At 43.1% G+C, this 25,142-nt stretch overlaps 1 protein-coding gene across 20 annotated transcripts in view; it reads right to left on the bottom strand.

Moving 5' to 3' along the window:
- Positions 1–25,142, bottom strand: part of DTNA (dystrobrevin alpha) — a 221,049-nt gene that overhangs the window by 120,306 nt on the left and 75,601 nt on the right. The window contains exon 2 of one of the 20 annotated variants that reach the window (XM_041412834.1): positions 5,165–5,373. The exons of the other annotated variants lie outside the window; for them this stretch is intronic. The gene's annotated coding sequence lies outside the window, so the exon portion shown is untranslated. The remainder of the gene's footprint in view (positions 1–5,164; positions 5,374–25,142) is intronic. 20 annotated transcript variants of the gene reach the window in all.

The raw sequence follows: 25,142 nt of genomic DNA, 5'->3' as shown, positions 1-25,142 counted from the left end.
TGGTTCCTACTGATCAAGAGTCCAGAATTCTTTCCTCTCAGAGGCTGGCACACAGTCATGTCAGTTCAATGGATTATTTTTTTTTCGTAGCAGTCAAGTCAGTTAGGTTGACATTTCTGCTGTTTTCCACCAATCCAAACCTAGTAAAAAGATTATCATATCAATAAATTGTGTGATTTAATCTGCAGGAGTGGGCAGATGAGATCTCCCTTGCAAATCTGTTGACATTATTAATGAGTTACAGTTGAAATGCTGAATAAAATCTGAATTGCAAAACTGTGCAGTAAATTTATTCTCATGGCACAGCAGTGCATTTTAGCAGTCTTCCATGACTTTCTCAGCTGGTTCACGTACAAGAGGCACCCATAAACTAAAGAATTATTGTTTGTTTATTTCAGAGGTTTCAGCTAGCAGAGAGTATTATTTGAAGGTTTTAGAAAAGATTCAGTGGGGTTAATGAGAAAGAGGAACAAAAGTCCAAGAGGAAGGTTCATATGTACCCACAGATCCTACAAATGAATAAAAAGTGGTATTTGAAAACACACCAAATTCTTCACCAAATCATGACTAAATTTATAATCTTTAAGGACATTTGTATAGTCTAATATTGTTCTAGAAAAAAATACATGTAATGGAATGCTATCTGGTGAAGGAAACTGCCTTTTACTGACAGTTCTCATATTCCTTCTGCTCACGAGGCTTCACTGAGAATATGATTTTCCATACCCATATTTCCATAATCTCGTACCTTTTTCCTAGTCTTGCAAAGATGATTAGCTGGACACTTTTCAGTGTTGTTTTGCTGGTTTTGCTTAACAATGGAGGTTTTAACTAAGACTCTCACTTCCTTTTCTCCCTTCTGTGTGATAACTTATCACATCTGTGATTCCAAACACAAAAAGAGAGGGGTAGTGCTCAGTAAGAAGGTGCCCTGTTTCCTTTTATCTAGATTCCTTAAGTTTTTAATTCCCTGGACAAACCCACTCCTAGTGCATCTCTGTGACAGTCAGTTAGATAATGTGCTAGTGGTACCATGCTATGAATCACTTGCATCCCTGGTGCCTTACACTTTGGGCCAGAATGGATGTGCTGTATTAGTGAAAGAGCTCTTGGGTCTTTGAATTAGGTTCCTCATTCACCCAATCAAACAAGGTCCCTAAATCTAGATAGATTAAGCTCCCCTGATTGCTTAGATAATTTGATTTGGACTCCCTTGCTCTCCTCAAAGTGGTGGAATCAGAGCTAAATCACTGTCCTACTTCACTTGAGTTTTCCCTTGTACAGCTAATTTTCCCCTTCAAAGACTTCCACCCTTTCTGAATCCTCATTTTCAAGAATCCCTACTCAACTTCTTGCAAACCTGTCTCATTCTGGGATCAGGAATCATTAACGAGCTGCATGTTTATATGGTTTTCTATTTCACAAATTCTCTCCCAGGCAGAGTGGCTGCTTCCTTCTTCAACAGCATTGAAGTCACCTCATTACAGCCAGGGGAGCCTCACTCAAACCGGAGCTGTGACCGTGCAGTCCCCACAGCACCACACAAAGCACACGTGCTCAGGGCTGTGAAAAAGCTGCCCACCACTCAGACTTAGCTCAATTATACCCCTCACTCAGACTGCCCGTTCTTGCCACTAAAAGGGGTGAGTGAGGGGAAGGCTTGGCCTTTGCACCATCCCTCAGTTTCCACAGGAATGCTTCCAGTCTGCTGACAGTGGCAATGAGCCCTTTGAACACAGGACCACCAGGGTATAAATGTATGGGGAGAAACAGAGAGGTTGCTTGAAATCTTTTACTTAGGGTAGTGGAGAAGGACTGCACATTTCAACACCCTTGATATGTTGCCTGATGTTAAAGCAGTGGTAAGTCCTAAGAAAGAAATATGTTGCAATTTATAGATAATAGAAAGCATTCAAAATGTTGGAAACCCTTGATGGGAAGCAGGAAAAGTACTAAACCATCTAACTTGAATTTCAGGAAGGCTCTCCATCTTCTCCACTATCATTTTGGTCCCTCAGTTTTTCCTCTTCTAAAGTAATTCCTCCACCTCATGGATGCCACTTGAAAGCCTATCACATTTAACCTAGTGATGAGTAAAAGGAAAAAAAAAAAAAAAAAAAAAGAGGTGCATAAGGAACATGGGTGAGTTAATAGTTTTTTGAGTTTGACATGGGTCTGAATAAACATTTAAGTTCAAGGCTGACATTAATTATTTCTCTTTACCTCTGTGGATGAATGGTTAACAGGGTAAAAACCACAATAACCTGTGGCACTGTTTCCACTTTCATGTCTTTACAGGTGCACTGAAGTTTGTTTAACTGCATTAACAACACTGCTAGGCTTAAGGTGGCAGCATAAAACCTGAAGGAGTAAATGATAGGAAATTCATTTCCAAGAAGACTCAGGCAACCTGATGAAGCAGATTGGGAGGGAGAGAGGAAGTGTTAATAAATGCTAGAGAGAGCAGATCATTAAAAAGTACTGATAATAAAAATCACTAAGTAGATAATGCCCTGAATCCTGACTGAAAACAGAGATGTTGTGAACCACTGTGCAGATAGTAACAAAATCAAAACTTGTTCAACACCTTCAAGTGAAGCTAAAACAACAAAAACCCCCTACATATACTTTTTGCATTGATTTGAAGGCAATCACCTCCTAATCTGTAAGACTGGTCTCTCTGCAGTAGAAGTCTCTCTCTAATTGTTCCAACTGCTGTCAATGTTTTCACGTTGTCACATTAGCAAAGCAACTTTAAAAAAAAAACTACTTGGAAAAGCTAAGAGAAAACTCTCTGGGAAGTTGAGCTGCCAGACAGAGGAGGGTTAAGATCTCAGGTTAATCGATGCAGCTGTACCTTACCTGGGTCTGCAGTTTAACACCTCCACACGCCTCTACCTTCCTCTGTGCACAACAAGTACTGGGATCTAGAGCATTTGACCTTCCCCAGCTCTCCAGCAGGAACTCCAGTGCAACCTTTACCTTCAGCAAGGAGCTGTGTTCCTTTTCCCCCTCGTGCTCTGCGCAGAGCAATCTAATACACCTCATCATGTGGTGTGTTGCTATAGCAGCAATGAATCCAGCTGCTGCAACACAAAAGACTGACAAAAAGTTGGGTTTTTTTCCTGTCCACCCACCCGGTAAAAGTCAGGGTTGTTTTCTCATGCAGCAAATCTAACCCAGATAGGCTCATGTCACCTGTGAGAGCTAAGTAATGGCAAAGTTTAAAAAGAGAGACACAAATAAACTATAGGTTTTGCTTTGCTATAGGGGGACAACTTGGGGTTTATTTTTAATAAAACAAATGAGTCAGTAGTATGACATCAACACCCCTTAAGCAGATAATAATTATTTTTCTGCTCCTGCCATTCACTGGTTTCAAAATTTAGGTCCTTATCCCCATAGGAATTGCAATCACAAAATCATGCTCAGCAGTCAGAAATTCACTGGTAATGCAGGTACAGATACAGTACCAGTACAGAGCCAGTACAGGTGCTGAACACCAGCTTTGCACCTTCAGAAACAAAACAACCACGCACTTTCACCATTGTGGTCTGGAAAAAGACTTTTACAAAATTTTTTGCTTGTGGAACAGAAATTAATTTATCTGGAAACAGCTAAATAATCATTATTAATACTGCGCTACCAGATTAAGCATGAGAACTAACCATAGCAGAGCCTTTTGAGTTAAACATTGATGCTTTACAGCTTCAAATGTATTCTTGCACTACTGAGACAACTTATGAATGCCATTCAAAGTTTGCCTTAGGAACTGTACTAGAACACATGAATTATCACACTAACGTCCCAATCTTGTAACTGAGTCTTGGAGGACAAATTCTTCCTGCAAAGCAGGGCCATATTCTTCCTCCAGCAGTTTCAGCAGAGAAAAGGACAGAACATGTAATGTAGCCAAGCCTTTCCCCTGCAGAAAGCTTCTGCAAGAGAAGGGACTAAAGTAGCGGCAACCTAATACCTGCCACATGAACTGGGTCTTGCTCTTCTGAAATGGTCCTAATAAGGTTTTCCCAGGAACCTGCCTTCCCCAAAACGTGCTAGGCAATTTGACTAGGACTAAGTGCTTCTCACTTTTGGGATTAAAAGCCTGTTCAAGGTGTGAAAGGTACTATTACTCCAGAATGTAGTCCAGCAACTACCTCATCAAAAAGTCAGCTTTTCTATTTAGTTCTCAATTTGTCTGAATGTAATGGAAGATGTAGAAAAAACAGCTACTGCTATTATGGACCTCAACCCACTCCATTAGAGAGTCCAAAATAAAAATAAACCCCTAATTACTAATTCATTCTCTTTTACTGCTTTATAAGTAGAGTCAAACTCTATCCAAGTTAATTCATAATATTTTTACCCTATTTCCATACAAGACTTGCCAAAGCTGTTTGTGGAATCTGCATGTTGCTGTATCTGTCAGCAAAAGCTGGCTTTGGAGTCCACAGATCTCCAGTTTTGAAGATGCTCAAAGTAGCAGCTGTTCTAAGAGACCTCTGAAGATGGGAAATAGCAATGCAGGCTTCTGAAAGAGTCACCTTACTTTGCCTTGAAATAGGTATTTACCTATTGATTCACATTTAAAATTCTGTCTGGCACTCTGGATACAGGGTCAAAACACATGCTGCAAGAGGATTCTCCTCAATAATTTCTACATTTACTCAATGCCATTCTCTTTTTAATACACAGTGAATTTTCTTCCCCCGATGTTAACGATCAGAACAGATAGGCCATAAAGCACATCCTGAGGCTGTATAATGTGTTTGAGTTTCAATTGCTACACAGTTGTTTGCAACACTGTGTTAAGTGCTTTACCCACCAACAACTGCAAAAAAGCCCCAAAAACTGAAAGACAAGCAAACTTTCCAGGCACATCGGTTAATATTACAGTCTTGAGTACTGTTAGTGGCTTCACTCGCACTCTGTATATAATAAAAAAAGTAAAAAGGAAAACCTACTAAGGGATTCTAACGGAATCTATTAAACAGCGTCACCTGTTAGAAAAGAAATGAACACATGCTTTTGAAGAGCAATATCTCTCACTTTGAGCCAACAAATCATCCAGGTCAGGCAGCTGAAGCTGCAGGTTGGAGCCCCAGCAGAAGTCCCCCCCCCAACTCCATGACCAGAGGGCTTTCCCACTCAACAGGACTTGCACCTGCTCACTGTTTATAGAAGGGCTGACAACACACAGATTAACAGAGCCATAATTTCAATAATTCATGTCTTCTCTGATGTCCCAAGGCCAAAAGCAGCCTCCCGTGTCACTCATGATTTCACGCTTTCACAGTCTTTATCTTTCCTGCTGTGTTCCTTCCAAACCCAGATCTCCTTCATCCCATGGATTTGTAAAAATCTTCAGGGGACCTGCAGGAAAATCCAGACAGTTTTAGAAATTGTGCCTGTCAGTAATGCAAAACAGCCCAGAACTCTTCAGGGACTTTTTTAACACAGGTAAGCACTTGGAATGTGCTAAGAAAGGTGGAAACCAGCTTCCAGATGGCAGTTACTGTTGTCCGGAAAGGGCTGGGCACGGCTTGAAGCATCATTGCGTGCTCACTGTTCTGGAACAGAGTCAGTTAATAACTACCTGGGAAATGCAACAGGAGAAGGAGCCAATGTCAAATGTACTCAGAGGAAGGTTACTCTGCCTTTCTTTAAACACCTGTTGGGCAGGGGCTGCCTGACACAGATGGCATCAAGCACATGTGCACTTGTAAGATGAATGGCTATTTCCCCATCAAAATATTTTCTCAGAAGAAATGCTACTGAACCTTCTAGAGGGGTCTGTTCCTACTGCCATAGGATAACTGATCCTTTCCGACAATACCTGAGCCATACAAAATAAAGGTAAAGCCTGGCTCCTGTGGGTACTGACTCCCTCTGGATGAACTCTGACTCCCTCTGGATGAACTCAGCCTGCAGCAGCTGCTGAGACTAGACTTTCCCTTTAAAAGGCAGTGCGAGCACAAGGGATGGCGTAACGGCACTGCTCCAGCACTGCCAAAGCCAAGCAGGAAATGGCACAGGGAGTCACATCTCGCTGCTGCACTTGCCTGACAGACAGCATGACTTCCTTCACAGCACCCCTGCCCAGGCACCAGCCAGCTGCTTGGGTCAACAGGCAGAAAAGGCCTCCCCAATGCTGCCCAAAGGGCTGAAGGTTGAGCTGCAAACCCAGGAGATGGCGAGATACTAAAAGGAAACAACCTGTGGTTGGGTCTGTTTGATGCCAGATTTCTGAGCCAGAGATGATCTGAGTTTTAAGCTTTCTTTTTACAGAGACCAGTGCCCAGTCTTCTTTCCTCATTTAATTGCTTTCACAAGGAGCCAGGACCATTAAGTCCCATTGACCCAAGATGCATCCTGCCTGAGCCAGCCCCGATGTCTCAGCAGAGCTGCTGGGCACAGTGCAAGGGCACCCAGTTGGCTCCTGAGGGGTGTCAACAAGATGCTGTGCCAGCTCTGGCGCCCAGCCTGCCATGCTGGACTCAGGCAAATCTCGCAATCACTTGGACATCACCTCAGGGTTCTGCAAGCCCCAACAGCATGGATCCAGCTGGCTTTGCAGAACCTCCAAGCCCCATGCAAACCACTGCATGGGAGGGCAGGGCCAGCCAGAGTGCATGGCTGTGGCTGCACCACTGCTAACAAACCTGTCTGGGCTCCAGCTGACCCTGATGCCCTTCTCAAATTAAAATATGGCCTCAGGCCACATTGGTGGAAATACAATGCAGAATCCTCTCTGTGTCTGAAACATTTCACAACACTGCAACTCTTCTGTTCCAGTTCCAGCACTGCTGGGAAGGCAAAGAGAAGAGACAGTAAAAGTATCTCTGGATTAGCACGGGAGAGACCTTGCACTGAAGGCAGGCAGAGTTTGTGTTACGAAACTGGGCCCTTATCTTGTAATAGCTGAAAAAAGGTTATGACAACTAAAGTCTTTACAGCTCCTCCTTCCCCCTGTTCCCCCTCCTCCCTGAGGATCCAACTATCTGGTAACTGGCAGTGCATGCCACTGGGAGTCAAATAAACACTCAAGCCCTATGGTGCAAGAACCCACAGTGTCCCAAAAAATTATTTCAATTACTTGATGAGTTGGATTCCTCACAGAGTGTGTGCCTCTGGTTGAGATTAAACTCTGAATGCAAAATAAAGCACTTTAAGCTAAATAGGTCAGAATGAGCAAAAACTCCTTGAAGCCTGGGCTCAGCCTCGCTTTTTGCATACCAGCAATGGACGCCGGGGGTGGCTGGGAAGACAGGAGTGCCACCCAAGTACACTGCCACACCAAGCCAAACGAGGGACCCTACCTTGGCAGAGAGCAAGTGCAGCAACCCTGCCTGCATACACCTCCATGGATGCCTGCAAGATGCCTGCCAGCTTCTCAGCTGGCTCCTACAGGACTGCTGAACAACTGAAAAAATCCAGATACATGGGCAAGGGAAGAAAAAAAGAGAGGAAGCAAGCAAGCAAGCAAGGAGGATATATATAATTTCCAGCCTATTTTTCACCATTCCTACCTCTTCCCCAAGAGTGCCTGTGAACAGCCTAGGAACTGGAGGGTTTGACCTGTGTTCCCCATGCTGCTACAAGCAGCATATTCTTTCCAACACAGGACTGGTCTGTGCAATTCCCTTGTTAACTACTGGTGGGCCACTAGGAATTTTTGCTCACTATTCTGAATTGTTTCCGTATTTCTCCTTCCTGGGGAGAACTCACAAGCCACCACAAAACATTGTCAAATATTTGCCATCCATGTCAAGACTTTGTCAAGTCAGGTGCTGCATTTTTTCTCTCTCTTCTACGTGCTTGACATGTTCCTGTCTTGTCCTGCTGCCCTTCCAGAGAATGGTTACTACGGCACTGAACACAAGGCCAGGGATGCCACGAAGCAGCACTGTAACACTGGGGGAAACAAATGTCTGAAGACTGGACTACAGCTCTACAGCAGAGTGACAGCTCGAGCACTTCCAAAGCAGCAGAGCAAACATGCAAACACAAGGGGCCAGGGAGCAGTTTGATGAAACAGCCTTTTTCTAATGGTTCTCAAAAGGATATGTTTAAAAAAATATCCACAAATAAACTGGCAATTAGGTTCCCTACCACCACGGTTGCTTACACTCCTGCAGAGACGCTTTGATATGAAACACATTTCTTCATTTATATTTTAACATATTTCTGCAAAGGCAAGAGCTCAAACTGCCTCAAAAAACCATCGAGGCTAAATCAGCCCAGCCACTGGCCTCTGGCCACTCACCCAAAAGCAATGGGGCTGCTCCTGCCCAAATCTCCTGCTCGCTTGTCCCCCACCACTGCCCACCCATCAGCACCTCCAAGGTGCACCCCCAAGCAGCTTAGGTGTGAAGTGCATGCTGGGGGCACACATGCTGGCATGTAACTGGCATGCAGTTATTGGCCCAACACAGACACCCTTTTTTTCACATGGGCAGACCATTTCAAAAGAGTGCAAGGTCTCTTTCAGCAGTTCAATGAGAAATCACCTTTAAGACATAAACAGACGTAAGCAATGGATGAGGTGAAGGCAGCAGACAGTCTGAATTTGCATATATTCTATTTTAAGCATCTAACATGAATGACCTGAATTGCTCATGTGGAGGCACCTGCCTCTCTATGACAAAGTTACTGGGAATTGCTGCTTATAACGCTGTCATCTGAAATGCATCCAAGTTGGACGCTTAAAGCAGATGGTATCAGTACATCTCCTAAGGTTCTGCTCCAAGCAGACAAAACTTAACCTCTTTTAAAATGAGCAAAATAAATGACTGGAGTGCAGAGTAAAATCCAGGTAATCCAGGGGCTGTAGGGCCCTTTTGCAGAATGCCCTTATGCCAGAGTGGTTATAGCTGCTGAGAGAATAGTGGTGAGGGCTTCTGCCTGAAGCTCTAGGTCACTTCATCCATGTATTTGCCTTTACCTGACCTAACCAGCACAAACTGAAGAAAGTCAACCCAGTACAGAAAAACAAACCTTGTAGGCAAAATGGAGGCCAGCCAAGGAAGCGGGTGGAAGTCAGGAAGTGCCACCCTTCCCTCGGGGTCAGTGCCTGTGCCAGGGTTGGATGGTGAGTGACAGTGGATGTTCTCAGAACCAGGGCTTTTAGACAAGGAGCTGAGCAATATTTCTGATCACTTATCATTATGAGTCATGCAGTTCTTCTCCATAATATTCTGCCCTGCAGTACTGGCCAGATTGTGTTATCAGTAGATAATTTGGATTGCGAAAGTTTCCCCAGCAGTTTCAGTCAGACACAGCAGTCTTCCTTGCTTTCTGATCCCAGATCCAGTTTCCTCTAATAGGAACAGGTACTAAGATTCCTGCAAATACAAAGCTTTACACAATATCCCAGAACGTTTAATCCCTATGATTATTAGGGATATATTTACATACTGTCATTATCAAATTTTGTTTTGTTAAGTTTGAAGGATTTTTTTTGCCTACATCTGTCACAAAATATAAAAAAATTGCCTTGCAAGAGATCTAAAGATTTCCTTTTTTTTCAGTTTAGCATAAACTATACATGGTAATATTTGCCTCTGTAGATATGTAGTAGGAATCCTGTTAGCACTTACATACGCCTCCCTAGATACTTATTCCATGCTTTAATTAACCCTAGGATTTGAGTCTTTCATGAGAAAATTGTCAAGTAGGGCCACTGTAGTGTGATTTAACCACTCAGCCAGAGGGAGACAAGGATATTTTATTTTCAAAATTACAAAGGATATGCCAATAACCTTTTAAGTTCAGTAGTCCACTGGCAGTTATAGCACCATGATAAAACCAAAGTCACTGAAGAAAGACAGCACCATGACATTAGTAGCTGAAAAGATAAAATGGATATGCATGTCTGGCCTGTTTTCTTTTACCTAGTTTAAGGGTATCGAGGGAAGTGTGCCATATCTATCTTACAGCCTGCTTTTATAACCACAACCTGGCATTTTATATTTACAGCTTGGCACATACTATGAGGGAAAGTGATGTGCAGCGCTCATCCGGTTCCTCATCTGTGATAAACATTAAGCTGCCACAAATTTCAGAACAGCTAAGCATCTCTATTTGAGAGCAATCCTGTGGTCTGGAGGTAGGGTGGGACTGGAGCAAAGAGGCCACCAGCTAAATGAACCTCAGGACCAGCCCTGATCTCACCCGCCAGTGCCAGGCCTGGGGGACAGAAGCAACAGCCCCCATCTCTGTGGGCCTCCTGCTGCCAACGCAGGGCCAGCTGGCCGTGTGCTCAGGTACCTGAAACACCACTGCACACATAATGCACACCTCACCAGCTGGGGCTTTCCTCCTCAGCCACAAATGCCAGAAACCTTATTTCAAAGAAAATAAAAAATCCATACATTTCTTGTCCATACGCTATGGGGAGCTGAGTGCCTCTCTGAAGCCGTACCTGGCTACAGGTCAGGTCTGCAGGTTTCCTGAAGACAGGGGAAGAACCAGACTCAGCTCATAGGTGAAGTAAACAGTGTCCAACACCATGGCAACGAGAACAAATTCCTATCTATCTGCTTTCACACATGTCTTCTCAAGCTTGCTGCTGTGTTCCTGTGCTGCCAGGCAGCTTGAGCATTCTTGCTGTGGGGCTGCAACAGCATGCCTCCCTCAATGCTATGAAAGTTATTTTGCCCTCAAGCAACAGAAACCCAACACAATTTTGTTTGACAAGGCTTCTCACTAAAAAAAGAACCATAGTATTTAACAAGAACAGTCCTTAAAACATACAATACAAACATACTTTTTTTTTCCAAATAATCACATCTTCAATTTTCAAATATGCTATTATTACACTATATGTTAAGTAAAATGACTTCAAATAAAAAAAATCTATAAATAAGTATATTTTTATTTTCTTTTGTTTGCTTTATGGTTTGAACAGCACTTTGTACTTCTATTTGTGCAGCTTTTTAATATAAAAACAGAGGTGAGCAGTAACAGAATAAAAGTAACACGAATATGAGATTAAGAGAAATGCATTAAGCTAAAAGTATTTTTAACTCTTACTTTAATATTTGATTACACTTCATGGCACTCATCTATACTTTTGAAGGAAGGCCAAATGTAGGATTTTGTGCAATTTTACTTATTGCTTTATTATCTTACCCCCAATGCTTTTACTTATAGTTCTTTGCCAATAGCCATCTTTTGTCCCTTTTAGCAACTTGCCAAAATAAGTCTGGGAGATCAGCAGGAAGCAGCAATGTGCCTGAGATGCTTCCACCTCCTCACTGCTCTTAACTGAGTGAATGTTTCCCTGTAAGTGACAAGAGCCCCAGAGCTCTGGAGGGGATCCAAAACCACATTCATGCACTGACTTTAGAGAAACAAAGATTGAACACTGCCTTACCTGGTCCAAGGCAGCCTCCACCCGCACCACAGACAAACCAAGCACAAGGTAAGGCTGTATGTACAAGCCTAAATCCTCTGCTATTTTATCCATCATATTTTGCAGAACACATCTCCATCACATGGCTGACTTCAAGAAGGCAAATCAGATATAAGCTGGCTTTCTGAAGGCCCTGTGTTACACCTAACAGAGCCAGTATTTCTGAATAGACTCACTGCTGGAGGTCACTGTGCTCCGTGCAGCCAAAGCACAAGTGAGGCTCACAGGATCTGCTGGCTCCTGCACCCCTGCTCTGCTGTGTGGAAGAAAGTCTGCTTCTCAATTCAATGAGTCCAACTAAGCACGTTCCTAAGTCTTGGGAGGACTGGAAACCAATAAATCTTGCATTGACAGAGATGCAGCTGTTTGAAATAAAAACAACTCTTGATTTTCATTTATGGGCCTATTAGCATTTTTTTTAAATTCATGCACTGGGAGGTAGTGGCTTCCCTCTCCCTAGATCTCTTTGAAAGCATGTTAATGTGTCTTCTTTTTAATTTAGTAAAAGAAAAAATGGACAGATTCAGCAAATCTATTACTACACAGAAAGAAATTGTGTGAACTAAAATAGGGCACCATCAACAATTACAATTACAATAATATGTAGGTATAACTGTCTATCTGCTATTAGCACAGAAGGTAAGTACAAGGAACAGAACTGTGATGAATGTAAAAGCCTTTCTAGAGAAATTTTCGAGGAAAATGTGATTATAATCACATTATAAAATGCGATTACAAACAGTATAAACCACAGTGCAGGTTTTTACATGACTTTTACCAAGGCAAGCCTGACATTCCTGCTGGGAGTATGCTGAAGTACAGTTATATGGGGAACAAAAGGAAAGGTGCAAGAAGACAAAATGAAATAAACTTGACCATCATGTTTCAGTGAACTTTGTCACTGTGCAGTACATGAAACACTCTCCATCCAGCTGAGGACACTGCAATGGGACATTTCGCTGCTTTCATCTGGCCATACAATACACACGCCAGTGTCCAAAGAGCTCTAAGTGGAAGTTGGGACCTCGTTCATAATATCCACACTTACTTTCACTTTGACTCATTGAAGTGTGAAATGTGCAGGAAACCAAAGAGCATCCTGTCTAAAATTAGTCAGGTTGGATGCCTGCCATCAACTCAGGTGGCTGAACAGGGTTCCAGCTTCAGCTGCAACCAGTTTGTTGCAACCTTCAGCCAAAAAGCCAGAAACAAACTTCAAATTACTGTAACAACCTATTCCCAAATCTCAACGGGCAAGTGGTTTCCACCCATATCTGGTGGGTTCACCTGGAAGACCCTTTCCTGTGTCCACCCTTTTTCCCTGCGCATGGCTCTGCAGGGGAGGGGGTCCCCAGAAAGGCTGAGAGAAGCTGTGGGCAGCTGCCCCCCTTAACAGTGTGCGAAAAAACTCAACCACAGCCAAGAGCAGCTTAAAAACAGAGGGACAAGATGGTGAGAGAGAGTAGGAACTACAGTAGCCAGGAGAGGTACCACCCCTGAGCTGGGTTGCTGGGGAATCCATCTGGGATTGTTGGACGGAGTCAAGGCTGTGGGTAGCACAAGCACTGCTGAAGCCAGCTGTCTGGTTTGCCTTCTCCTGACACTTATCCAACTGATTTCCCTTGAAAACATTCCATACAGAGTTTTGGCATAAAGCATTCTGGCAGAAAAGTCTGTAAAGAGTTAATACGTTTGGTTTCCAGCTCTGACAGGCTGGATTCATTTCCTACTTAACACTCAAATGAAAATCTTCTCCCTGTGCTTTTCCAAAAGAAGAGAAGTTACCATTCCATTCGAGTAGATAAGCAGCCTTTTGCTCTGAGAGGCCAATGAGGGAAAGTGAACAAATGATGTTGATTAAAAGAGAGGCAAAACAGTCCCTGCCTTCCTGAGGAGACCTACACTATTCTTAAAACACCACACTAAAACAGCCTGGATGTTCATATTGAAAAAGTGACTCTCAGCATTGGGTTCCTGATCATTTAAAAATAGAGCACCAACCCAAAATGTATTCATATTAAGTAAAACAGTAGTTTTAATTAATTTTCACTGAACAAGGAAATGTCTTAATTTTATTTTGAAGAATCTGGTCAAATGTATTTTAGCAATTTCATTGTTGTTATTTTAAGCTCTAGTTTCAGTATCAGTTGAAAAGTGAAGTATTCTCAGTTTATCATCTTTGTTTTGACAACACTTTATTTCCTTCATTTTTACCTAAATTTAACTACAACTGCTTTTCTTCCAATAGCAACATCTGGTATTTGTATCAGACAATTGCCATAGCAAGAAGGTATCTGTAACTGTGAACCCAACAGAACTGAGTGTTATCAAAATAGTTTTAGAAACAATGTTTGACAGTTTAGAAAATGCCACATACTATGGCAATACTCAGGCCCATACTTTTCCCCGAAAACAAATTTAAATTAAAATTAGTTTCTGGCTAAAGTTAAAAAGATAAATGACAAATCCCCCTTGCCTTTTCGTCTGGTCCCCTGACCACATTAAACTTCGGCATTTAAATAGAAGCATGGTCCCTAAGTCTTTGAATTTTTCACTGAGAAGAATATATAGGTCTGCCATCCATAGCAAAAAAGATGAAAGAGGACAAAAATTATAAAATAGGGAGAGTTTTGATTTGATTGCATATGAAAGATCAGCAGAGACATTTGGGAAGCCAGATGTCCCAGTACCATGGCACGTTTCACCTACAGCTGTCCTAAAACCTAGCATTGTGTGCTACTATCCTCTTTCACTGACTGTCAGTTCCCTGATCAATGAGCTATATCTAATCACGTCTCACTTTGCCTGCAGCCTCACATTTCCCACTCCAGTTCTACTAAAAAGATGCATGCCAGTGAGAATGCACCACCAAACTTGATTAAACTTCTCCCCTTCTGCCTCTGCTCTGTAAAATCCTCTTTATTTCATGTGTACCCGGCAGGCGGGAAGAGAGCCCAGGACTCCAGTACTCACTTCCTCACACCTTAGAGACACTGGAAGTTCTTGACTGTGTAGGGGAGCTGGAGGACACACAGACCTATTCCCTTCCAGATCCAGCCCTTTCTGAAGACAGAAGTTTCTAGTCTTCAGGCTAGTGCCATGCTTGCACCTTTACTCTTGTTTTCCTGATACATGGATGTACAAGATATAGTGACATTTCTTCCCAGGCTCATGCAAGAACCCCCGATCTTGCCTTTATTCCAGATGTAAATCAATGAAACACATTTATATGACGGGAAGGATTTCTCTCAGCTACTATTCACCTGTGATGGAAGCTATAAAGTACCTCTAAAAGACACTCTAAATCCTGTACTTATCCTGAGTTTTGTGGGATCCATTTCTCCTTAAGCAGCTTTGAACATATTAAAAGCAACGTCTTTTTGCACCCTAATGCAACTTGTTCTTCTTTCTAAAGCGCCTCTTCAGCAATTTTGGACAAAAGGAAACCTGAGTCACCGGATGTTTGTTTAAGGGGGAGAGGATGTTCATGATACCCAAGAATCCTGTTATATTTTCACCTGCAAGCAGAAACAGCAGAGCTTGTCAGGTGACTAACAGGTGTCCATTCTCAGGGATGATTCTCCACATCAAGCACTGCAGGAGAAAACCCTCTATGACCTGAAGAGTCAAAACCCTTTATGACCTAAAGACCTGGGCAGTCTGGCCCAGGAAATGGAGGTGACTGCCCTCGTGGAATTCAAGCACTCAGGAATGACTGGTGCATTACACTGTGGATCTCCAAATGAAACACTTGCGTAAATACAGATAATCTTGACATTATCCTTATCTATCTCTACAGATGTTATTAACATATCTCCAGATAAATGCTAGGGGAAGATAGTTAGGAATTTGTATGTGAAGAAATCAAGTTGAATACAGCTGCAGATGATTAAACCAGTTTTAATTAACCAGCACCAAACCAGTCAGCACGTGGGAGCAAGAACGCAAATAAAGTGTTTGCATGCCTTGGGCATCTGGCCTGGGCAGCCAGGGCAGCAGCCACTACAGAAACTGCTGAAATGTCTGCAGATCATAGAGCAACCGGAGCCAATATGAGCATGACAAGTCACTCAACTGTGGTAAAAAAAATGCATAATGAAATGGATATTTCCTGCACTGGAAAATGAAAGTTTTCAGGGGTGGGGGAAGCAAGACCCAAAATGCAAACCACACAGAGCAATATTTTTATCTCCTTGTACTATAGGAGAAGGGACAAATACACCACACAGCTTAAGCAACGACTCTACATCCATTCTGACTGTCCTCTGGTAGCATTAGTCCATCAGATCTGTTTGCTTTGCTTTCACTGGGGTCTTATTATGACTAACAATGACAAACTTCTCAGAGAATCTGTAATTAAAAATTGGTTTTTAAAGGATTTGTCTACATTTACCTTGACAATACCATATTCAACCAGTTACTTAAAAATCAAAGCTACTGATGTTCAGAGAAAACTGTGGATTTCTGGCTTTACTTTTTCCTTTGAAATTCTGCTCCTGAACTTGCCCCATCTGACACCAAAACTTTTGTTTTTTTCCAGTTCAGTAGCAACAAGGTTGCTTTCCAAATGGAAATTTTTTTTCATAGTAAAACATACCAGACATTTTGCAAAACTACTTCAAAATGAAATGTATCTTTGAAAATATAGCAAATTATAATTTATATTTTGGTATCACTGAGAACACTGTATATTAAGAATTGTTCCATCAAGGGGTGAGAAGCAAGTTGTAAAGTCTTAAGGAATACAGTAAAAGCAACATCATTCATAACTAGGTGTATTATTTTTGGTTTACAACAGGAAATTTGTTTTAGAAAAAATTACAAGAGGACACATGTTAGAAATCACTTAAGTACTTAAGTATTTGCAATAAATACTTAAAACTAGTAGCTGAGTGTGGAGCGAACTTTCCAGTTCTGCTGCCACTCTTTATTTGAGCTGGCCTAACGGGATCCTGGGCTCAGATTCTCTTGAGCCTGGAGGAATGAGGGGATAGATGTACCAAGGACTTGTTTCCAGGACCTGTTCCTCACCACACAGTCGCAAAGGACCAGTTTTTGAGAATGTGCCAGGCACCTGGGTACCTCACCTTGTCTGCAGAAAGGAAAAGGCTCACAGACAGCACATGAGAAAGCTCATGTAGCTCTGATTTTCCAAATGGGAAGTTTGCCTAGGAGTTCTTCTGTTTGGTCCATTTTTCTTGCTTAGTACAGCTGGCAGGAAGTAGAATGGACCAACTGAGAGAAGGGCAATCAGGACTCTCTCCTTTGTGTAGTCAGCTCATACCTGGGGCTATTTGCAGCTCAGTGCTGCAACCTCTGCTTCTCTTGAGGGCAACTCAAAATCTTTGTTCAGTTCCTGATTTATTCTCCTGCGAGGTCAGTTTAAATCTCCATTCTCCCCAGCAGAGATTAACTTCACTTAACTTTTGCTACAGCTAAATCCAGTACTGATACCTTTAAATAAATGTTGGGGTCTTTTATTCTTTTATTTTTTTAAAGACAGTGCTGAAAACAAATAGAAAGCAATCAAATGAAAGATAATTGAAATCAGCTTATCTGCTTAGACACTGCAGCAAGCATTGCTCAGTGAGCTCAAAACTTGCACCTGAAATATGAGACTTTTTCTTACAGTGCACTGTAAGAAAAAATGTACTGTGTAAGTACACTTACTGTGAAAAGGCACGTTGGTTGGGACTTTTTCCAACACAGATTCATGGGTTGGAAGGGACTTTAAAGATCATGGAGTTCCAACCCCCTGCCCTGGGCAGAGACACCTTTTACTAGACCAGGATGCTTAAAATCTCATTCAACCTGGCACTGAACAATTCCAGGGATGGAGCATCCACATCTCTGGGCAACCTGTTCCAGTGCCTCAACATCCTTACAATAAAAAATTTCTTCCTTACATTCAACCTAATGTCAGTTTAAAGCCATTGCCCCTTGTCCTTTCACTCTCAGCCCTTCTAAAAAGTCTCTCTTCAGCTTCCTTGGAGACTGGCTTCAGGTATGGACAGGCTGCAATAAGGACTCCCTGGAGCCTTCCTTTCTCAAAGCTCAACAGCCTCAACTCTCAAGACTTGTGTTCACTGGAGAGGTGCTTCAGCTTTCCAATAATCTTCGTGGCCTCCTCTGAACTTGTTCCAGCAGGTCTAAGCTGCTCCTGTGTTGGGAACCCCTGAGCTGGACACAGGGGTAGAATCCTTTCTCACCCTGCTGGCCATGCAGCTTTGGATGCTGGGCAGGACACAACTGGCTTTCTGGGCTGCAAGAGCACAGTGCTGGGTCATGTCCAGCCTCTCATGCACAAGCACCCCCAAGTCCTTCTCCTCTAGGCTGCTCTCAATCCATTCTCCACCCAGCTCATATTTGTACTTAGGATTGCCCTGACCAAGGTGTAGGATTTTGCACTTGCTCTTGGTGAGCTTCATAAAGTTTGCACAGGCCCAACCCTCAAGCCTGTCCATGTCCCTCCAGCGTATTGACCATACCACACAAGTTTGTCATCTACAAACCTGCTGAGGGGGCACTTGATCCCGCTCTCCATCAAAGACATTCGGCAGTGCTGGTCCCACCACCAACCCCTGAATGCCACAAGTCACTGCTCTCCACTTGGACATCGAGCCACTGACTGCAACTCTGAGTGTGACCATCCAGCCAATTCCTTATCCACTGAGTGGTCCACCCATAGCGCCCATTCTGTTTTTCCTGTTTAAAAATGGTGGTTATGCTTCCCCTATGGTTCTCCTTCCCCTTCCAATCAGTGGAACTTCATCAGACTGTCCCAGCCTCTCAAGTACGATGGATAGTGGCTTAGCTACATCATTTGCCCGTTCCCTCAGGACTCACAGATGTACCTCATCAGGTCACATGGAATTCTGCACCTTCAGGTTTCTCTGATGGTCTAAAACCTGATTTTCTCCTACAGTGGGTGGTTCTTCATTCTCCCAGTCCCTGCCTTTACCTTTTTGTGACTTGGGTGGTGTGGTGGGAGCACTTGCTGGTAAAAATTGAAACAAAAAAAGTAGCTGAGTAGCTCAGCATTCTCCATGTCCCAAATAACCACATTCTTTTGCAATCATACTTAAAAAAACTATCCAGGCAAATTGAAACAAAGAACATATTCATAAAGATTGCATTATGCTCCTAATTTGTCATTCAGGAGGATTCTGGCTTAATTCCCTGTTTCTTCTGATTCCAGTCCGCTGTCTATAAAACAGGATTAATAGCACATCTTATCTCACAGCATTTTTCTGGGGACACAGACATTTATGAGCCTGGTGTGATAATAAGATCACATAGACAAGAATCTTAGAAATATCCAAGACAGCCCATTCCTGCTAGTACTGTCTGGACAATAACCCAGCAGGCTCAGCACCAGCCGGATATGAATACAAGGACTACCTTGTTCCTTTGAGCCCCAGGGCAGTGTTTGTTACAGCAGAGAGGACTGCAAGCAAGCCAGACCAGTCAGATAGTCGGGAGAAAGGGGAGTTCCTGGGCAGGAGAGTGGCCTGGGACACCAGAAGATACTGGGGAGAAGGGAAGAAGTGGGCTGAGTAACAGGTAATGATGAAAGATAGGATCAGAGCAGGAGAGAAGGGACACAGCAGAGGCAAATGATGGTGAAAATAGAGAGTGGAAGGTGTGAGCAGCTATAAAGAAAACTTTCTTGTAAGGCACACATCCCTTGCCTATGAATCATAACTATTACTAACGATCATTTATTCATGCTCATATGAACCTATCAGTAGTTTCTGGAGCCGTTGAGTAAACCCATCCTGGAGTCAGTTTGGGTCTTAATGGAGATTTTCTCAGAATTTTCAGTTCCTATGTTCCTTGTGTCTTGTAACAGCACCGGCAGTGTCTTCTCCGAGCAGCATGAGTGCTTCACATTTCTCACTCCACGCAAACACACAGAAGCACAGTTAAATTATCTCACATAACACACATACAGTCTTCTTGCAGTGTAGCTGCACAGAGTAAAACACCATTCCTTCTTACCCAAAGACATCACTCTCTCCACCAGGATCAACTTAAAGATTCGCTGTGAAGAGCATGAGGGAAACTGATTGATTGGTTGACTTTCACTTACCACTCACATGGTAACAATAAGTCCTGAACATTCAGCCCTTAGCAGTTCATCAGTTACATACCTGTTAGCCTCTCTCTAAACTGTTGCATCAATAAGGAGATAGGAAAATAGCAATGAGCATTACAACATGCCTTGAATTTCACTGCTCTTTGTGAAAAAAATAAATGGACTGCACGTAAAGGTTGAGCTGGCGATGAGGGCTCCCTCTTTCTCTCCCTAACTCACCAGGACAGTATAAAAGCTTTCAGACATGTCTTCCCTCAACATGAAAGGGATAAAGCAGCTGTTAACACAGGCTGTTATTCGGGAGGCTGTTAATAGAAATCAGGCAGAAATGTATAGCTCTCCCTGTCTCTCACACATCACTGTCAGGGCACAGTCTAATAACTGAGCAATAAATCCAAGTGAGCCAAAAGCATAAACATCCCACTGTCTCACTAAAGCAACAGCACCAGTTTTCATCCTTCTGCCTAAGAGTGCTTAATCCTGACCCAAGTGAGGATATGAAGGGCACCACCTTCTGAGGAAGAAAAGGATTCCCCAAGGAATTCACCCAGGTATACAATGTGCGTGTCTTTGAGAAATCTCTTTCTTGTTTACTTTGACAGCTTGACAAATTTATTTGCTAAAACAATAAATACAGCTCTGGCGTTGCTGTATAGCCTTTCTCAACAGTACAGGCTTTTGCAGACCTCTTGTTGTAGAGGACCTCTAAATGGTTCAGGATTTTGTAGTAATTTCCAGTATCTTACAACAATTTCCAATCCAATCACCTCAAAAATGAACTGGTAAGACACAAATCGAAAGCCCATTTCACCGAGGGAGACCTTCAGATTAAATTTCTAAACTGAGCAGCCACAAATGCCCTTGGGAAAATCTTTGTTTACTCTCAACAGTTTTCTTTGTTTGTGAATGCTCTGTGTTTCACTAACTACTGAACACATCAGTACTTCAAACGAAGGGCAAAACAGTACTTGCCAATGTTTTTATAGACCAAGTTTCCCCTTGCCCCAACCCCCAGAGTTTCAATACTGTTCACACACATAATATTACATTCTTGCTATTTCCATGAAGGCCTTAAAATTACGCTGAACCCTGGCCACAGAGTGAAAGCAAAATGATGGTTCTTCTCCAAGTCTCAAAGGGCACTTGGCTGCAGGACCTGCTGTGCCAATGCACACCCAAAGGCAAGTGGACCCAGCTCCCTATTCACAGCAGTATAAACATGGTGATGGTACTGACTTCGCAGTGGATGGCTCTGGTCCAGCACAACTAAGCCAAAAAGCTGCTAACTTCCAGAGTGTTTTCTAAAGGTGAAGTAAGTCAGAGTAAAAATTTCTATGCTTATTAGACTGGGCAATTCACATTTTAGGTGATACCCCTTATAATATGGGATGGTGAGGGAGAAATGTACTACTGATACACTGCAAAATTGTGTAGCATCAGGACGACAGTGAGACACACTGAATTAGACATAATACTGAAGATCAGAATTCTTACATCAGAGAAAAAACTGTTTAAATGAAGTTCACACATTTCTGTGCTGGTGATAAGACCCAGGAGAAGATGAAGGGAAAGCCTTTCATTTTGTGTGGTTTTTTTTTTTCATTAAGCCCACTTGATCATCCTGCTGTGTGTGTACACAAAGTGCTCAACCTGCTCGCTCCACACTTGAGCTGACGTTGGGATGCCAGGGCCACTGAAGCAGCCTGTGACTGACAGGTCACTTTAGCAGCACAAACCTGATCTGCATCTGAGACTGTCACACAAGCACTTTGGTGTCAAACCAAAGCATACAAGGCACAGCTTATGTTGGTTTGACACTGCGCACAGGAGATCACTCTGCCTTTTGAGTGACTTGCATCTGAGACTGTCACACAAGCACTTTGGTGTCAAACCTGCCTCAGCATACAAGGCACAGCTTATGTTGGCTTGACACTGCGCACACGAGATCACTCTGCCTTTTGAGTGACCCTGAGCCTGCAAACCAGGGATCAGTGTTTTGCCATCTCCTCTCCCAGTGCTAGGTGTTAGATACCCTGAAGCTGTTTCTAGGAGCCAAAAGCCTGATGTGCTGTACTGTCAAACAACAGTCAGGGATAAGCTGGCCAACACCTGCACATGGATGCCATCTATGCTGCTTGCCTTCTTTGATGCACTACAGTTTTTTGATTTTTTCTCTTGATCCTGTACATGTTCCTGGGTGACAGAAACTACTTGAGGCTTTTCTGTTAATAGTTTCTTGATCTCTTAAAATGGCAGAGGACAACTCTGCATAATGCTGTGTGTTGTGTTTTTGTGGACAGGTTTTGGTAGAGGGTAGGCTACAGGGTTGGCTTCTGGGAGAAGTTGCTAGAGGCTTTTCCCCCATGTCCAATGGAGTCTGTGCTATCCAGCTCCAAGATGCTGGCCAAGTCTGAGCCCACCAGCAACAGTGGTAGCACAAAAAAATTATTGCAGATGGAGAAAGGGAATAGAATATGTGAAAAAAAAAGCTCTGCAGATTCCCAGGTCAGTGAAGAAGCAGCAGCAGGAGGTGCTCTTGCATGAGAGGAGACTCCTGAAGCCCATTGAGGTCCATGGTGGAGCAGATATCCACCTAGAGCCAATGAAGGACCCCACACCAGAGGCAGCAGGATGCTCAAAGGAGGATGTGACACTATGAGAAGCACATGGTGGAGCAGGACTTGTGGCCCCATGGACAAAGGAGCCCACACAGGAGCCAGATTGCTGGCAGGACTTGTGAAGCCATTGGAGACCCATGCTGGAGCAGTTCATGAAGAACTGCAGCCAGTTGGCAGGACAAATGTTGGAGAAGTTCATGGAGAACTGTCTCCCATGGGAGGGACTCCACACTAGAGCAGAGGAAGAGTATGATAAGTCTTCTTCTTGACTCCTTGAAGAGGAAGAAACAGCAGAGACAATGTGTGATGAATTGACTGTCACTGCCATTCCCCCTCCCTCTTGTGGTACTGGGAGGAACAAAGTACAGAAAAATTTGAAATTAAGCCAAGACTGGGAAAAAGGGAAGGGGAAGGGGAAAGTAGTTTTAAATTTCATTTTATTTCTCATTATCCTCCTTTGATAATGAATGTAACTTCCCCAAGTGTTCTGTGACAATAACTACTGAGTGATCTCCCTCTGTCCTGATCTTGACCCATGAGCCTTTCACAGTGTTTTCTTTTCCCTGCCCAACTGAGGAGGAATGTGACAAAGAAGCTTTGATGGGCAGCTGGAGTCAATCCAGGGTCAATCTGCCACATGAAAGTGCTCCCTCCTATATCAATGTTGGTATGGTTTGCTCTGGTGCCATCTGGTTATATCCTGGGAAACCTTACGGATACAGATACATCCACAGTGAATTTTGAAGTTCAGCTTTACTTGGTCAGGCGGAGCAGTCCTGGGTGCAGCATGACTACAAGGTACATATCAAACTACACCAGTTTCTTTGTTTTTTGCTGTGGAGAATAAATGGAGAGGGAAAGCACCACTTAGAGCAGACCCAGAGAATGAAGGCTGGGGTCAGTCACACCACCACATCATCATATTCTAATGCTGCTAAATGTGGAGACCTCACCTCTGGTTCAGGGAGTCACCGAGCCACAGTCATCTCTGTGCTGGGAAAATACTTTGAATGACCATCAGCATATTTTCCCTACCTCTGGCACCCTGGTGAATACACGTATGACACCTCAGGGCTGCCTACAAGCTCTTCCATCCACAATATGCACAGCTGTACATTACTGCTGCTCCAGCAGCAGATCTGGCATAGCAGCATCCCGGAAGCCAAATGGATAAAGGAGCTGACACAGCTGTGAGGATGGTGGCACGATGAGGGCTGAGCAGAGTGCGTGGGAGAAGGGATCTGCCACTGACAGTGCAGCAACACGGACCCAGAGCCCACAAAAGCTGTGCTGCCAATTGCAGGGCAGCTCTTTTCCCTGCTTATCAAATGGAGAATATGACACCTGTCTTGGGATGCTCCCTCCACTGTTAGTGACTGTCACACACCCCAAGCAGATATTTCAGGCTGTGCTGCCTGACAAATCTCCCAATGGATAGGAAAACAAATCCTTTATTTGCCCCCTGCCAAGTGATTTTGCTTGTTTTAAAGGAAAAAAAGGAATTCTTGTTATTCTGATGAGTTAGATACCAGGTATTCAGTAGTGACTTGCTTGTTCCAAGGAAGGAGAAAGGGCTTGGGATAAGCTCACTACATTTTAGCACAGCTCAAAATACAAAGGATGCCTCTTCAAAAGCTCTGTACAACCCCCCTCAAAGAGTGGATCCAATGCTTTTACATATTACTGACTGTTTTCCAGGGAGGCTGCATCTATTACGGCTGCTAGAAGGTCCATCAGCTAAGGTATGAAATCAGGATTATTTTTAGAAAAATACAGGCTGGTGGAGAAGGCAGCATGCGATCAGAGATGCAAAAGCCTTTCTTGGCAATGCATCTTGACTCCACAGGGCTTAAAGGATATGGCTGTAACAAGACCTTTTTATGCACAAAATCAGGAAAAAATCTGGCTCAGCCTACGGGCCTATTTTCCATGGTATTTTCCTCTTCTCCTTCTGTGGTCCAGCTTGATACTCTGCTCACTGAGCAGCTAATGCATGGCTCCCTTGTCTTCAGAAGTAAACAATAAATATTCATTTTTTAAAAGCAATTTGCATTTTTTAGGCACTACTTGGTAGAAATCCTAGCAGGTCTGCCTCAGATAGTGTCAAATTAGCTTTCTCACAAGGAGCAATTTCTCATTTGTCATTTGATAGAAAAATCTTCCTTACCTATTACTAAGGGCTGCATGCTGGGAAGGTCTCTGCTGTGTGATCCCACTCACACAGGAAGGAAAAAAATAGCATAAGCCAATAAATCCATTACCTAAAATCATGCACTGCCAGTAACAACTTATAGTCCCCTGGAAAGTCATTCTGAAAGTCCTTTTTGCCATCCATCCTGAAGAAGCTATACCTCTAAGAAGCATTCTTCTGTGTTACAGGGATTGACATTTAGCTTGAAAATAGTTCACTAAAGCCTAGTGTCTGCTTTTAATATAAAGTTGAATGAATTATAACCCATGTGTCTTGTGAGCTGATTTCAGGCACTAAACGACTAAATTTTCTCACTATAATCAGAAAAAATTCGTGTTTCCATTGCAAAGACAACTGAGCTTTCAGGAGTATCTCAGGAGGCCAATTTGCACCAAATTTCTGTTATAACTTTGGTTCAGGCAAACATTTTAGACATGGCCCACCCAACAAGCTCCTAAGCCTTCCCAAATCTGAACGCATATGGGTGGCCATGTTTAAAAAGATTTAGTCACTGCCTGTCCACCATAGCTTGGAGATCATTCAGATTTCCATTCCCAGTTATGCCTTTGGTTAAGGCAACAAAACCTCTTTCTTTTCAGGCATAAATGCTCCTTTCAAAGTTAAACTTGCACATTCCATTTGGACAACATGCAACAGGCCCAGCAACTTAGAGCACTCACTCCTTACAAGTTGAGATGCTGTATCATTCCAATGTCCAAGATAACAGCCTAACCCTCTGCCTCCAAAAAGGCCAAAAATAACTCTCATGGCAAGTTATTTTCACATCATTGAGAATCCTGCTTTCAGTCTTTTCCTGAT

Source organism: Onychostruthus taczanowskii, unplaced genomic scaffold (assembly GCF_017590055.1).
Source record: "Onychostruthus taczanowskii isolate IOZ18803 unplaced genomic scaffold, ASM1759005v1 scaffold4, whole genome shotgun sequence".
NCBI classification, from domain to species: domain Eukaryota; kingdom Metazoa; phylum Chordata; class Aves; order Passeriformes; family Passeridae; genus Onychostruthus; species Onychostruthus taczanowskii.
Note: the sequence above shows the minus strand (reverse complement) of the source record. Positions and strands in the feature narration are given on the sequence as shown.